The sequence below is a fragment of the Scatophagus argus genome, chromosome 5 (genome assembly GCF_020382885.2).
Source record: "Scatophagus argus isolate fScaArg1 chromosome 5, fScaArg1.pri, whole genome shotgun sequence".
NCBI lineage: Eukaryota > Metazoa > Chordata > Actinopteri > Scatophagidae > Scatophagus > Scatophagus argus.
In genome coordinates this window covers 25,873,527-25,889,725 of record NC_058497.1, presented here as the reverse complement: position 1 = coordinate 25,889,725, position 16,199 = coordinate 25,873,527, and the positions used below count along the sequence as shown (strand labels likewise).

The 16,199-nt window shown below is 46.5% G+C and overlaps 1 long non-coding RNA gene across 3 annotated transcripts; it reads left to right on the top strand.

Moving 5' to 3' along the window:
* The first annotated feature begins 10,187 nt into the window (after positions 1 to 10,187).
* On the top strand, positions 10,188 to 13,044 carry LOC124058801. Of its 3 annotated transcripts, XR_006843316.1 has the most exons (4): positions 10,188 to 10,476; positions 10,599 to 10,675; positions 11,821 to 11,919; positions 11,991 to 12,037. It is a non-coding gene; the product is annotated as an uncharacterized LOC124058801 (long non-coding RNA). The 3 variants fall into 3 exon arrangements; XR_006843317.1 differs by lacking the exons at positions 11,821 to 11,919; positions 11,991 to 12,037 and adding an exon at positions 13,029 to 13,044; XR_006843318.1 differs by lacking the exons at positions 11,821 to 11,919; positions 11,991 to 12,037 and adding an exon at positions 10,775 to 10,823.
* The last annotated feature ends 3,155 nt before the right edge of the window (positions 13,045 to 16,199 follow it).

Here is a 16,199-nt window from a genome sequence, read left to right as displayed (position 1 = left end):
ACAGCTCCAACTGTAATTTGCTTCAGAGGGAATTAGTGGAAACTGTGGCTAATGTGAAGACGCCTCAGGGACGAACTTGTTGACATGTTCGTATGACCTTTGACCTGAGGGACTTCATTAACGGCCTGTGGTGATCCCCCACCCCATCACCCGAGGACTCAGCAGCCTTCAGAGTTCAAAGCTTCACTAATCAAAGTTTTCATGTTAACAATTCAAACAAACTCAGTGTGGTGTCATGACTGAACCTCCTGAGAATTCTCACTAATTCAGCAGCTTCTTTGTTAGTCCTGTTTTGACTTTAGGCCACATTTACTGTATATTTCTACATAACGAGAGTGTAGATTCAGCTCTTGTGATCATCTCTCTGCCACAGCTCAGTATATATAGTAGTATATATACACAGTATATATATTTTTACACACACACACACGCTGAATTTGACTTCTGCATTTAACCCATCCTTAGTTCAACACACATGCAACACCCAGCAAATTACATGCAGTGAAACACACACAAGGGCACATCAGCCGGCTAATGGAGGGGGGAGCATTTGTCGCATTAATCACTCCACCACACCCAAAATTTTCCTGCCCATCCGGTGAGGGAATCGAACCAGTGACCCTCTGATCACGAGCCACACCTCTAGGCCACAGCTGCCCCCCATGAGAATCAGAATCAGAATCAGGATCAGAATTCCTTTATTTATCCCTGGAGGGAAATTCTTGTTCTTACAGACATTGCACATGCAGTATTCCCGACCAAGAAAGGTGAAAAGTGAGGAGTATAAAAATAGGATAAACAATAAAGATAGGATAAACAAAAACTAAAATCTCAAAAGTACAGGTATTTACAAAAAAACTATATTCAAATTTTTTAAGAAAATTTAAAATGCAGGTATGTACATGTGTAGAAAACCAATATATACATTGTATATATAAAGTGAGTGTGTCCGTCACAGTGCTGAGTTTAACAGTTTGAGCACCTTGTTTACACCTTCTGACCAGCACAATGATTTAAACAACCCCGTCACCAGAACAAATGTTGGCAGTGTTTCTCCCGATATGTTCAAACCCTCCGTTCCTTTTGTCTCAGTTCTCAGTTTTATGTTGTGACAACAATCTGCTTGAGGTCTCTAAGGTTCAGGCCCAAAAATACCTGGTCAGTGTTTTGAAAGGACTATGTTTGGCCTTATAATAACTTGATTTTTCATCACAAACACGACTGCTGGCCCTGAAGCTCCACAACCTGGGTTTGTCAGCTTCACTCTGCTCCTGGATCAGGGACTTCCTCACCAACAGGCCCCAGGTGGTGAGGATAGGGGAGTCTACATCAGCCCCACTGATCCTCAACACTGGCAGGCCGCAGGGTTGTGTACTCAGCCCTGCCTTATTCACACTGTACACACACGACTGCTCTGCTATCCACCCCACAAACATGGTCGTTAAGTTCGCGGACGACACCACTGTGGTGGGTCTCATATCTACCAATGATGAGACCCACTACAGAGACGAGGTCCAGAATTTGACACAGTGGTGTTCCAAGAACAACCTCATCCTGAACATCAGCAAAACCAAGGAGGTCATAGTGGACTACAGGAGGTCCAGGAAGACCGATCACGCTCCCGTCTGTATACTTGGGGAGGCGGTTGAGCGGGTGGACAGCATCAAGTTCCTGGGCATCCACATCTTCTCTGACCTCTCCTGGTCAGTGAACACCTCACACCTGATGAAAAAGGCCCAACAACGGCTCTTCTTTCTCAGGAAGTTGAAACGGACTGGACTGTCTACTCAGCTGCTCATGAACTTTTACAGAGCCACAATCGAAAGCATCCTGTGTCTCAGTGTGACTGTGTGGTATGGCAGCTGTACAGCACAGGACAGGAAGGACTTAGCCCGGGTGGTGAGGACAGCACAGGGGATTGTGGGCTGCAGTCTACCAGATCTGGACTCAGTTTACACTGCCCGAGTCTGGAAGAAGGCAAGACGCATTGCCACAGACCCCACCCACCCGGGCAACGAACTGTTTGTACCGCTTCCATCAGGAAGGCGGTACAGGAACATTAAAACCAGCACCAACAGACTCAGGGACAGCTTCTTCCCCAGAGCTGTTAAAGCAATAACCCCCCTTATGGAGTAAGACAACTATCAAAAAGATGTGTGCGTGATCCTAACCATTTGTATTCGTAATGTTGAACTTTGTATGTCAATAAATGAGTGTGAGAAATTGTTCAGGTTAGGGTTGTTTTTATGTGAGTATAAATCTAAAAGCTGTGAGTGCAAACTCTTGTGATTACAACTCTTAATTGTTACGATTACAAATTCAGGTTTGCAGGAACGAGTCGAAAAGTGTTGAAATGACGTCACTCAGGTCACAGGGGAAAGTGATCGAACCGCGATTTTCCCAACTGCGCATGCTCCAAATCCACTGACGACAGTGAATCAGCGACTCAGCATCACAGGTAAAGTCACTATCGTGTGCATCAAAATTACCGCTGACCTGCAGTGATATGAAATAGTTAATTTGAGACATAATGTTGATCAAAATACAACTTTTATCGATTTATAAACTAGGTCATGTTGCGTATAAATCTGTCCATCGCAAGGCCCCCAAGGTTTCGGCGGCGGCATGTGAGGACCTCCGCCCCGCCCACCAAAAAAATAAAAACATATTTAAAAAAGATAAAAAAATATTTAAATAATGAATTAATAATTGGCGCCCCCTGGCGTTGTAATTACGCCCCCCGAGAGCGCCGCTGCAGTGACTGCAACTCTGCAAGAGGGAGGTGGGGGTGGGGTCACTCACCGAGGTCAAACCACTGGAGTAAGGAGGAGGGGGAACGGGGATCCTCCTAATTGTTCCACAGTTATGGAATCAAAAAGCACTCAAAGTAAATTTCATTCATAACACCAGGTGGTTGCCTACTGTAGGCCTGTTTCACATTCCATACACTCTTGTTTATCGTCTGTGGGCTGTGCGAAGGCCAATAATACAGCCTGACTATTCAAAGATGAGACTATCTGTACCCCACCAATGTGTTGGTTTAGTCCTGACCCCTGCTGTCCGTCACGTCAGAGGCCATTGGCATCAGCGTAACCTGTTGATTCCCGAGGCGACTCTGATTCAGGTAATTAACATAATGGACAGGAAAAGGCCAAAGCTATCGGGTGCTTATTTCAGAAAGAAAAGGAAAGAAGAAGAGGAGAAACGGTCCAAAAACAAAGGTATGTAGCTAATGTTCCCTCTGTAGCGTACGACTGTAATTACGTTATGAAAAGGGGCTAACGTTAATTGTTTAGCGGTCATTAGCTTGTTTGCTGTTTTGTGTGCTGGTTATAGTTAACCTGAACATTATCTGAGTTAACATACATACATACCAATAACTGTGTCTACACTTAAGCTATCAGCACCTTGCTGTCATTGCTTTGTGACCATTTGGTTATCGCTGCGTACTGTATTTAGCCTTAAAAAGACGGACGTTGCCCACATTTCGTCCATTATTTTCTGTCTCAGTATAACGTTAATAGAATTTAGTCAATGAAGCATTTCTCCCCGTTGGTTAATCTGTAGGTTAATAGCATGTAATAGGCGTAATAACATTAAGTGAGAGCTAATGTATTTAAGTGTGCCGTTCATGCATGTTTACACTGATGTACTTTCCCACCAACACTGCTAAAATATTTTGGAGCGCCTCCTGCCCAGGATGAGTCTCCAGCAACAGAGGCCTCATCTGGAGCAGAGGATCAGGAGATCCCATCCACCTCTACGGCTGCTATGGCTTCTATGGCATCTCCTGCCATGTCTCAGGAAGGCCATGAGGAGTTTGCTGCTGCTTCTCCTCAGCAGGAGCCTATAGGTGGGCGGTATTTTGCTGTCATTTGTGTGTGTGTGTGTGTGTGTGTGTGTGTGTGTGTGTGTGTGTGTGTGTGTGAAGGTAGAAGTAGCAGTGTGTTTTATCTTTTACCTGCCTGTACACATTTTTTCCTGTTAGTTGTGATTAATCCAGTTTTGCTGTTTCTTAAAACCATGTTTTGTTCCACTGCTGTGTGCTTTGAATAATGTGCCAAATCAAATGTGCTGTTCTACAGAAATGCCTGAACCCCCACAAAGTTCATCTTCCACTGGGGAGGAGCCTCTTTCAACAGACCCTGCAGACTGGCCATCACCTCTGACTGACAGCATCAGGACCGAGTTAGGTGGCATCAGATTTCTTTTTCCTAATGGGAGATGTTGTCACCAGAAGGGTCAGGTTTTAGTTCTGTGTGTGAAGGATTTGTGTATTTTACATTACATTACAGTGCGCATGCGTCGATACGTGTGCAGCCTGTTACAGACGCTCCCGATCTTTCTCACTGTTTTTTACTATTTTATTATTATTCGTGACTCCTTTACTTTCTTTTTTACTCTCTGGACTACAATGTCTACTATCTACCACACACCAGGAAGTTGTGGGTCTTTTTGGTGTTTTTGTTCGTCGCTGAACTACACTTTTCGGAGCGGCGATGCAACTCCTCGCTGCCCGCATTGTTTACACTCGGGATCAGCTGATGGACCTGAAGCCGGCCACCGCTTCAGGGAAAACACCGAGAGTAATCCCTGCTGAATGCTGGGTTAAAACGCACAGGGGATGCAGGGGAAATAAAAAGTTACGGAGGAAGAGGGAAGCTTTGAAACAGCGGAGGCTTATGACTAGGAAGTTTAAGCCGTGTCTCCCCTGTATCGTCATGGGAAATGTGAGGTCACTCGGGAATAAGATGGACGAGCTGACGGCACTGTCGCAGAGTCAGAGGGAATACCGGGAGTGCAGTTTGATGTGCTTTACGGAGACATGGCTGCACCAGGACATACCCGACGACAATGTGACGGTAACGGGCTTCCATACAGTCCGTGCGGACAGAGACTGCGCTACCAGCGGTAAGCACAAAGGGGGAGGGCTTGCCGTGCTCGTTAACAACCGGTGGTGTAATCCAGCTCACATCACGGTGAAGGAGCGCATCTGCAGCCCGGATGTGGAACTGTGTGCCGTTGGACTACGTCCATATTACCTGCCCAGGGAGTTTTCACATGTTGTCATGGTAACTGTTTATGTTCCCCCCTCTGCAAACCCCAGCAGGACATGTGACACTATTCACTCTGCAATAGCCCGGATACAGACTCAGCACCCGAGTGCATTCATTGCAATCTCGGGTGATTTCAACCACACTAACCTGGACAAAACACTCCCCACTTTCACTCAGTTTGTGAACTGTCCTACCAGAGAGGGAAGAACAATAGATCTGCTGTATGCAAATGCAAAGGACTGTTACAGCTCTTCCCCCCTCCCCCCACTAGGCAGGTCAGATCACAACCTGATCCACCTCTCCCCCTGCTATGTGCCTCTCGTAAAGCGTCTGCCCGCAACTTCAAGGACTGTGAGGAGATGGACAGACGAGGCCAATGAGACACTCCAGGGCTGTTTTGAGGTGACAGACTGGCAGGCACTCTGTGAGCCCCACGGCGAGGACATTGATGGGCTCACTGAGTGCATCACTGCCTACATAAACTTCTGTGTGGACACCATTGTCCCAACCACAACGGTAAAGTGTTACCCCAACAACAAGCCGTGGGTAACCAAGGACATCAAAGCCATCCTCAACAACAAGAAGAGGGCTTTCAGAGCAGGCAATAGGGAGGAGGTGAGAGCTATCCAGCGCACCCTGAGAATAAAGATCAGGGAGGCAAAGGAGAGGTACCGGAGGAAGCTGGAGTGGAAACTCCAGCAGAACAACACGAGAGAGGTGTGGAGTGGCATGAGGACCATCACAGGTTACGGGCCAAACAGAGGAGGAGTTGATGGCGGTGTGGAACGGGCGAATGAGCTGAATCAGTTTTTTAACAGATTCGACACAGGGACCCCAATTCACACTTCAAACGACTCCTCAGCAGTAAGGTTGCAGCAACCGGCCACTCCAGCCTCTCTCCCTCCCCCCACATTCCATCTGGATGACCTCGCTCACACCTCGTCCCCAGAAGCCTGGGTGGACCACTCTCACCTGGGTACCACAAGCACTCCTCCCCCACCCATCACCCCAACGATGACCTTCACAGCTGACCAGGTGAGAAGACAGCTGCAGAGACTCCGTGCAGGCAAAGCTGCAGGCCCAGATGGTGTGAGCCCCAGGGTCCTGAAAGCCTGTGCCCCCCAGCTAAGCGGAGTACTTCATCATGTCTTCAACCTGAGTCTGAGTCTTCAGAGGGTCCCCGTGGTGTGGAAGACGTCATGCCTCGTTCCTGTCCCGAAGACGCCGCGTCCCAGCGACCCCAAGGACTACAGGCCTGTGGCCCTGACGTCACACATCATGAAGACCCTGGAAAGACTCGTCCTGGAACAGCTCCGGCCCATGGTCCAACCACTTCAGGATCCCCTTCAGTTCGCCTACCAGCCCCGCCTTGGAGTGGACGACGCCATCATCTACCTGCTGAACAGAGTCTACACTCACCTAGACAAGCCGGCAAGCACTGTGAGAATCACGTTCTTCGATTTCTCGAGTGCGTTTGACACCATCAGGCCGGCTCTGCTGGCTGAGAAGCTGACAGCGATGCAGGTGGATGCCCCACTGGTGTCCTGGATCGCAGACTATCTGACGGGCAGACCGCAGTACGTACGCCTGAAGTGCTGCCTGTCAGATGAAGTGATCAGCAACACCGGGGCTCCACAGGGGACTGTCCTCTCTCCCTTCCTCTTCACTATTTACACCACAGACTTTACGCACTGCACAGAGTCCTGCCATCTTCAGAAATTTTCTGATGACTCTGCAGTGGTTGGGTGTATTACTGGGGGGGATGAGAGAGAGTACAGGACGGTAGTGGACAACTTTGTCACATGGAGCGGGAAAAACCACCTACAGCTCAATGTGACAAAGACCAAGGAACTGGTGGTGGACCTGAGGAGGACTAAGGCTCCAGTGACCCCTATCAACATCAAAGGGGACACTGTGGAGGTGGTGGAGGAGTACAAATACCTGGGGGTGTACTTAGACCACAAACTGGACTGGTGCAAGAACGTGGACATGGTCTACAGAAAGGGCCAGAGCCGCCTCTACTTTCTGAGGCGGCTGAGGTCCTTCAACATCTGCAGGACGATGCTGAGGATGTTCTATGAGTCGGTGGTGTCCAGTGCCATCACATATGCCGTTGCCTGCTGGGGCAGCTGCCTGAGGGTGAGGGACACTAACAGACTCAATAGAATCATCAAGAAGGCCAGCCATGTTGTGGGAGAGGAACTGGACTCTCTGACAGTGGTGTCTGAGAGGAGGATGTTGTCCAAAATAAGAACTATACTGGACTTTCCCTCTCACCCTCTCCACAATGTGCTGATCGGCTACAGGAGCTCGTTCAGCAACAGACTCATACTCCCACGATGCACCACAGAGCGACACAGGAAATCATTCCTGCCTGTCGCCATCAAACTGTTAAACTCAGCACTGTGACGGACACACTCACTGTTTATACAATGTACATATTGGCTACTTTTACACATTGCACATACCTGTATTTTTAAATTTTCTTAAAAAATTTTTGAATACAGTTTTTGTAAATACTACTGTACTTGAGATTTTAGTTTTTGTTTATCCTATTTATATACTCTGCACTTTTCTCCTTTCTTGGTCGGGAATACTGCATGTGCAATTGTCTGTAGAAACAAGAATTTCCCTCCAGGGATTAATAAAGGAATTCTGATTCTGATTCTGATTATTTTGACTTGTATTTTTATTGTTGTTATTTATATTCAATTATTCTTATTTCTTTGTCGTGCTTTTCTGTGCTTGTGATATGAAATGAGTATTTTCTTTCAATTCAATTCAATTCAGCTTTATTTATAAAGCACTTTAAAAACAATATATATCTTGCATATATTTATGGTTGTGCACTTTAAATTGGTTGTTTAATGTTTAGTTTGTTTTATTGTATTTCTATCATAATAAAGTTTATACATATACTCACTTTATATATACAATGTATATATTGGTTTTCTACACATGTACATACCTGCATTTTAAATTTTCTTAAAAATTTGAATACAGCTTTTGTAAATACCTGTACTTTGAGATTTTAGTTTTTGTTTATCCTATCTTTATTGTTTATTCTATTTTTTATACTCTGCACTTTTCTCCTTTTTGGTCGGGAATACTGCAGGTGCAATGTCTGTAAGAACAAGAATTTCCCTCCAGGGATAAAAAAAGGAATTCTGATTCTGATTCTGATATACTTTTCACCCGATGTTCTCTTTGGGTTGGTGGGGGCGTGAGCCAGTGCGGAGGGGGGCTGTTCACCCAGGGCGCCATTCAGGCTAGGAACGCCACGGGCAAGGCCTCCTCTCGGCCATGCAACATTTGTTTTTTAACAAGAAGCCAGAGGGAAATCAATCCATGGAGCGGTGATTATTTATCATATAGGATGTTATGATGTATATGTTTGTATAGTCTTTGTCATAAACAAGAGGTTATTGCCTGGTTTACTTCTATAGAATCACATTATGCCACAATTCTGAGCGCGCACGGGACATTTTGAGCGCACTAAAATACATTTTGCAAGCACACAACTTGTGTTTTGAGGAAACATTAAAATTGTGCGCATAAAGCTTATGGCTGAGCAGATCAAACAGTATCTTCCTCCGCGCTCAGACGGGCTGCTGCGCGCGCTCCACTTCACGTGCACGCTCGCTCAAGTTTCGCACGTAACAAACGTGCCACAGAGGTCAACCAATCAGAGAGCTTGGATGGCGAAAACTTGTGATTGGCTGCTTCTGCTCCAATCACATCGCAGCATCCACGTGGGACGTCTTGCCATGGAGCACGAAAGTGTGACGTAGCGGCGTGGGGAAACCGCAATGCATTGTGGGATGTACGGGAAACTGAAAAGCGTGTGTACGCGTTCAGCCGTGTTGTTTTATTTAAACAAGTTAAAACGTGGCGCGAACGTGCCGTGTCGTTCACGTGATCGCTTCTGTGAAAACAAACGATGGGCTGAGCTCGTTCACGTCTACAGCGCGACAAGCACCTGGCCGAGCGGTGTGCCATCCTCAGGAAACGCTTACCGGGAGATCTGGTTTTGGCAGACCGTGGATTTAACATCGGGGATGGAGCTGGACTGATGTGTGCCGAGGTGCAAAGCCCGGGCTTCACAAGAGGACGTGCTGGACCCGAGACCTGCGGAGGAGACGCGGCAGCTCACCAGGGAGCCTGCTGGTTCCACCTGAAGGTGAGGAACTTTCCTTCATTGATAAGACTGTGACTGTGTGCTGTAAGTAACACGTCTCCCAGTGCCGCCATTAAACAGCGAGGCCCTGCGATAGCACACAGTGACTGACCGACAGAGTGAATGCATTGAACACAACACTCTGTGAACTGGCTCTTATTCATGTAGTTTCACTTTCTGTGGTTTTCTGAACATAAAATGAACGGCTGCTCATCTTCTTGAGCTGCTTGTTTCTGTTATCGTTAACATGTCATTGATATGTCAGGCACAGGAAAACCTCCTCACCTGCTACCTGCTCACGTGGTGACAAACACTGCAGGTTTACAAAGAAAGGTAATAAAACTTCGCCTGATGCTGATAATGAATATTGTAGTTCAGTAGGAATATATGAAACTGTATTCCAGCTACTTTAATTGAGCCATAAGAAGTCCTGTGTGAGTGGCTCAAGCAGTAATGTGTGACCGCTTCCTGTTTTCAAGTCTTTTCAGTTTGTTACAGACCAATGTGTTCCTGTGCAGTGCAGTGACTCTGTTGAAGTTCCGGTAACAGTACAGATCATAAAATACTAATAATATAAATAACACTGCAAATGAGGTAACAAATGAAAATACAAAGTGCAAACCCAGATAAACATCACTGCACCGGCTCATATGGATCCGTTCCACCAATGTTACTATTGATTTCGAGGAGCCTTTGGAACAGGGTCCGGCTGGCCTCGGGACGTTTGTCCGTCCTCGCCTTCGCTCTCGCAGCACACACTAACGCCAAGTGACGCGCTGATCATTTGTCTTATATTGTCTGGAGCCTCACACCGTCACCATGGAAATTATTGCATAAGACAAATGTAACAAATTTAAGCTAACAAATCATGTTAGCTTGCGTTGGGTTGTTTTCTGTTGATGGAATACACAAGATGAGAATCACGTTGTGCTGTCCTTTTAGGTTTTGTTTTTTGGTGAGCCTTCTGCTTCTTGACAAACAATACGAGAAGACCCCAAAAGCAGAAGAGGAGCCGCCACTCGTGCTGGCTGGCCTTGGAGAACGTTCACGAACCAGAGGGATGCTAGCATTCGTTTACTGCCTTGTGTCAAGTCATGTTTAAAGAGAAAAACACTCAGCTCATAGCTCATAAACATAAGCTTTAACCAAACTTTAGTCTCTTTAAGTTTTCAGATTGGCTTGTGAGTGAATATCCCAGACTGGCTGATACGTGTGGTGGCTGGATGCTGCACAGGTCCACAGGTATGTAGGTGTGTGTGGGTTAATGTGGTTTGTATGACACACCGTCAACTCAAATGCTAATTGGGAAAAAGCAGAGAGACAGAAGAGACCTTTTGAATTTCCTGGATTTTTCTGTTTTGCAGAGATGGAAAGCAGACTCTTTGTTGGAAGGGAGGAATCCTGATTATTGTGTCAACAGTCTGGACTCTAACTGCTTCAGGTGTGGAGTGTGTTTTCTTTTAGCATATTGATTAACTATTTGAAGCCGTCTTATATCATTGGAAATGTATTCAGGCAGTTTACATGCTGTGCTGTTTAGGAGTGCAGGACGGACCCCGGCAGCCGACCTGGCACGAGGTGTCACGGGGTGTCACGAGGTGTCACGAGGTGTCACGGGGTGTCAGGAGGTGTCAGGAGGTGTCACGGGGTGTCACGAGGTGTCACGAGGTGTCACGAGGTGTCACGGGGTGTCACGGGGTGTCACGGGGTGTCACGAGGTGTCACGAGGTGTCACGAGGTGTCACGAGGTGTCACGGGGTGTCACGAGGTGTCATGGGGTGTCACGGGGTGTCACGAGGTGTCACGAGGTGTCACGGGGTGTCAGGAGGTGTCAGGAGGTGTCACGGGGTGTCACGAGGTGTCACGAGGTGTCACGAGGTGTCACGGGGTGTCACGGGGTGTCACGGGGTGTCAGGAGGTGTCACGAGGTGTCACGAGGTGTCACGAGGTGTCACGAGGTGTCACTGGGTGTCACGGGGTGTCACGGGGTGTCAGGAGGTGTCACGAGGTGTCACAAGGCGGCACGAGGTGGACCTCGTCCCAGCTCCATGTGCGAGTGCTGCTCCAGATTCCTCTGCTCCGGTGGCTGACAGCACACGAGTGTCTGCCGGTGATGCAACAGATCCCGAGCTGTCACAGCTTATCGAGAGGGTGAACAAAACCTTTCTTAAAGTCAGCAGGTGCATTAACCTCGTTGTGATGTGATTAGTTTTGTTGTCTGTAGAGAACTGTGATACAATGCAGCTTAGTTTCAGCTGACGCCTGCTCTGTGCTCAGATGAACAGCGTCGGTAATGACATCATCAGTGACCCGGTTGATGATGTCGTGACCTGTGGATACACCGGAATCGTGTCTGTGGGAAGAAGAGACAGCACGATGAGGCGTGTTGGTTTTCATTAAGACAAGTGTGCATTCTGCTCGAATTTATGACTTGAATTAGGCGACTTGTTTGGCCGCGTCTAAAGCGTGGATCACACATAGCAGGACATTGCTTTCATGTAAAGCTGTGTTGTTAAGCTTCTTTACATGTCACCAAATAATCATGATTTTTAAGTAGTTCTGTCTTTTTTCCTGTACGTGTAACAGGTTTACCACTGAGTCAACCCGACGCTCGACCAGCTCAGAGAAGTCCTGCATGATGAAGACTTCTGCCTGCCCCTGTGTGTTCCAGGGGGAGATGAGGAGGTGTATTCTTGGTTTTAGCCTGCCTTTAATTAGGCATGAATGTCTTTTGCAAGAATTCCTTCTTCTTAAAGGCAGATGTGAACCTGGTCCTGGAGAGGAGCCGCCCTGCCTTCAGTGGTCGGTGTACGCGGTGCAGTGGAAATGGTTCATTGATTCAAACTATACAACCCATGAAATCCAAGCGTTTTTGGAAACTTGACGTCACTATTTAAAATGAATGTAACTGATGACATGTAATACTGTGACGTCTAGAATAACACGGCATCATGAACGTAGACGCAGAGGCCTTACAGGTGGACCACCTGCGTGCTTGTATCGACAGTAACTGGAGGTGTCTGAATTGTAGCAGCATCCTGTCTGTGATCCAGTCGCAGGTCACTTTCATTCAGAAGGGCTGAAGCCGGGCGGGTCAGTGGGAGGGTCTTACCTGTGTGTGTCTGTCAGTGCCAGGTGTGTCTGGCTGTGAGCCTGCAGGGGGAGCTGTGCTGGGACAGGGTGACGACCTGTTCTTGCTGGAATCTGTGCTGTAAGTGGAACAAAGATGATGTCCGAGTCCACCACCTGTTCAGGGACGGTTTTCCTTGACTCCTCTTTCATACCAGCTGTGCTCTCGGTCTAAAACGTGAACGTTGTTGTGTCCCTTTTCTTTGAGGTGTAGGTGAACTGCTGAGTCATGTTCTGTGGAGGTGGCTCTCCTGTGCCGTGTCATTCTGCTGTGATGTGGTTGTTTGGTTTCTCCTTCGTGCAGATCAGAGCATTCTTCACTGCACTGGACTGCTGATATGGTGTTGCTTTGCTTGTCCCTCGGGTGGACCAGTTTCTGTCTACGTGTGGTCATGGGTTTGAAGTGGACCAGGATGTCATGGTTATTAAAGATTCTGCGTAGTTTGTCTGATACTCCTGACACATAAGGAATAACAATGTCCTTCCTCTTCTTGTTGTTGGTGGGTCTTTATGTAGTTTTTGCTTTGATTTATCAAATGTTCTTATACTCAAAAAGGTCAGTATGAATTGTGTATATTGTGTTTATGTAAGGGAATTTATCAACTTGAAAACTAAACTGTATTATTTTCATTTCAGACTAACATTGTGTTAATCACTTCATTAAGAACAAAAGGGCCCCAGAAGGCCTGACTGTGGGACGCATCATGCAGTGGACTGGACAAAGACACAAGCCTGTCCTGCCAAGCGAAAAGAAGGACTGTGTCGTACATATGAAACTCCACCATGACTGCGACACTGAACACACCGTTTGTTTCCCAGCTGTAAGTGCTTGTAGTCGTACAGTCACATACAGTTCAGAAACTTTAGGCAGGGTGTAACCACTCGGTCTAAAGGAAAACAACAAAGTCACTGCGACATGTGTAATCATGTTTTATTCTTTTGTAAATTTGATGTGACAACTTCCTGTTTCAGTCAACTTTTTTTGTCTTCACTGTTAGAAAACAATTGTTTTTCTGTTAATAATGGTTTACTCCAAAGTTAGTTTTTGCTCCTTGTTACTCTTCAGGGTACCAACAGTAATTTTTGGTTTTCACACATTTAATTCTGATGAGTGTAATTAAAATGTTTGGGACTCCTGTCTCATGTTAAGGTCTTGTTCCATCTCAGGCATTTCCTGTGTTGCACTTTCAATACACTGAACCATTGTTACGTAAATGTCTCTGCCAAACGATTCTGAAGAAGCCAAGGGGTTCATCGTGGACTGCAGTTTCCAGAATGTACGGGTTCAGAGGGCACTCGATTTCCTGGACTTGAACTCCATTTGGTTCCTCGTGCACAGCACCAAACATCTCCCAGTCAGTTCCAGACAGCTCCATGTTCTGGAAGAAAAAGATCTTTTTAATATTATTTTGTATGAAACAGTATGTGTTAGCTTCATATAATAACAGCCTAAGTCATATTTTAAGGTTTTCAGCACTGTGTTGCAGGGTGATTCAGCAGAACGAGGTAGATATCACAATTAGCCAAAATATGACTTAGGCAATTAAGCTGTGAGGCTAATGATTTAGAAATATTTTAACAAACATAACAAAGAGCTTCAACAAACCTGCAAATCTTCGTTTGAGTCACAAGGGTTCTTCATGTGACCCAAAACCCAGAGCTGGTTTGGTGAGAGTCCACCTTCAGTGGGCACAAAGCAGATGAACAACATCTGCAGATGCAACAGGCCGTCTTCCTCAGGACTGAAGGACTTCATGGTAAAGGTGTCACGCTGGTCCAGACATCTCGCCACGGGCGCTCGATTCTAGAGCAGAAGCAGAAACTATTCAGCTGAAAAATAATAAAAATTGTCTGACTGAAAATACTTTCCAACAATGATTTCCCAGTTTACATCTTACTACTGACATACAGTAAATTATGGGAATTATTATTGTAAGCTCTGAATACGCACACTCCGCCCAGCCATGAAGCTTCCTCTTCCACTGCCTTTAACAGTGAACAGGGTTTCAGCACCTGAGACATTTTCAACGCCCTCATCACCCCTGAAGACACATGGGAGAAACGTTCTGTCATATTCATCACAACAACATTTCAACTGAACATTACTGAAATGAGTAATTAGGGCTTGGAAAACAACAGCCCAAGTTTATATGATTGTTTACCTGGAAGGTCAACCACATGTTTCCACTGCTCTCAGAAAAATGAATGAGCAGTGTTTGAGTGGTTATTTGTCGCTGGTTTCAGATAAACAATCTGTATAGAAAGACAAACCTGTGTTTGATTCTGCAGAGTCAAAATATTAAGGCCTACAACTGCACAAATAATCATCATTGACCTCCAGGAGAAATTTCAGGAGTCACAGCAACAGCACTTGTTTCTGAAAATGTTCAAAATGTTTTGTAAAGTTCTGAATATACAACATTTTAAAATGTTTATTCCCTGCTCCTCCTGCCTGATGTTGGGATGGGAAAACAGACCACAACCTCATCCTGCTCCAGCCTCACTACAAGCCCAAGGTACAGAGAGACCTCACCACCACGAGCTCTTTCAGGAAGTGGTCTCCTGAGGGACTGTTTTCAGTCTACTGACTGGAGAGTGCTGCAGGACTCACATGGGGAGGACACTGAGGGTGTCACCAGCTGCATAACTGACCACATGAACTTCTGCATGGATGTTGTGGTCCCTACCAGAACTGTACGCTGCTTCTCCAACAACAAACCCTGGATTACCAGCAACATCAAGGAACTCCTCAACCAAAAGAAGAAAGCCTTCAAGAGTGGTGATCGGGAGGAGCTGAGACACGTACAAAGGGAAAGTGGAGCAGAAACTGCAGCTGGATGGCATGAAGACCATCAGTGGATGCAGCTCCAAGAGAGAGAGCACAGTGGAAGGGGATGTGGAGAGGGCCAACCAGTTAAACAACTTCTTCAACAGCTTTGACTGCCCTGCCCCCCTCTGCTGCAACCCATTCATCTCCACTGACCAACACTGAAACATCCCCTTTTCCCACCGATCATCCACTGACACCTCCCCCCCTTCTGTCACCCACCCACCCACCTTCACAGCAGCTCAGGTAAGTGGAGAGCTGAAGAGACTACACACCAGCAAAGCAGCCGGGCCGGACGTTGTGTGTCCGAGGCTCCTCAAGGCCTGTGCTCTGGAGCTGGGTGACCCCGTACAGCACATCTACAACCTGAGCATGCAGGTGGGAAGGATCCCAGTGCAGTGGGAAACATCCTGCATCATCCCTGTTCCAAAGAGACCACACCTCATGGAGCTGAAGCGCCCTAACATCACACGTCATGAAGACTATGGACACCACCGCAGACCACAGGTCCAACACGCACTCAATCCACTGCAGTTTGCCTACCAGGAGAAATCTACTTAAAGTGATGGAGTAAAATCTGATAAACGTTATGAAAAGTTTTGAAAATGAATTGTTACTCATGTGTGGGTAACACATATGCAGTGTGTGAACAGTGAACACATGAACACAAACAGCAGATATGATGATGATGACCTTCAAAACAAAACATGAAATGACAATGAGCAGCCACCTCCCTCCCAAAAAATGAACCGACAACAACTGAGCAGCCACTGGTCCCTTTACATCACTGTCAACATGCGGTACTCTCAGTTCCCCATCATGTAATGTCAGGCCGGGCAGACGTTCAAAACAAAATGCAAAAAAAAAAATTAGCAAATTAATTAGCCAATCATTAGCTTCCAAGGTACAAGTTCTACAGTCTGTTATTGCTGTGAACTGAAGTTTAGTATAACACACTGTTGATCGGGACGAAGGTCTGATCAGAGCAGAATTCAACTAAATTAACTAT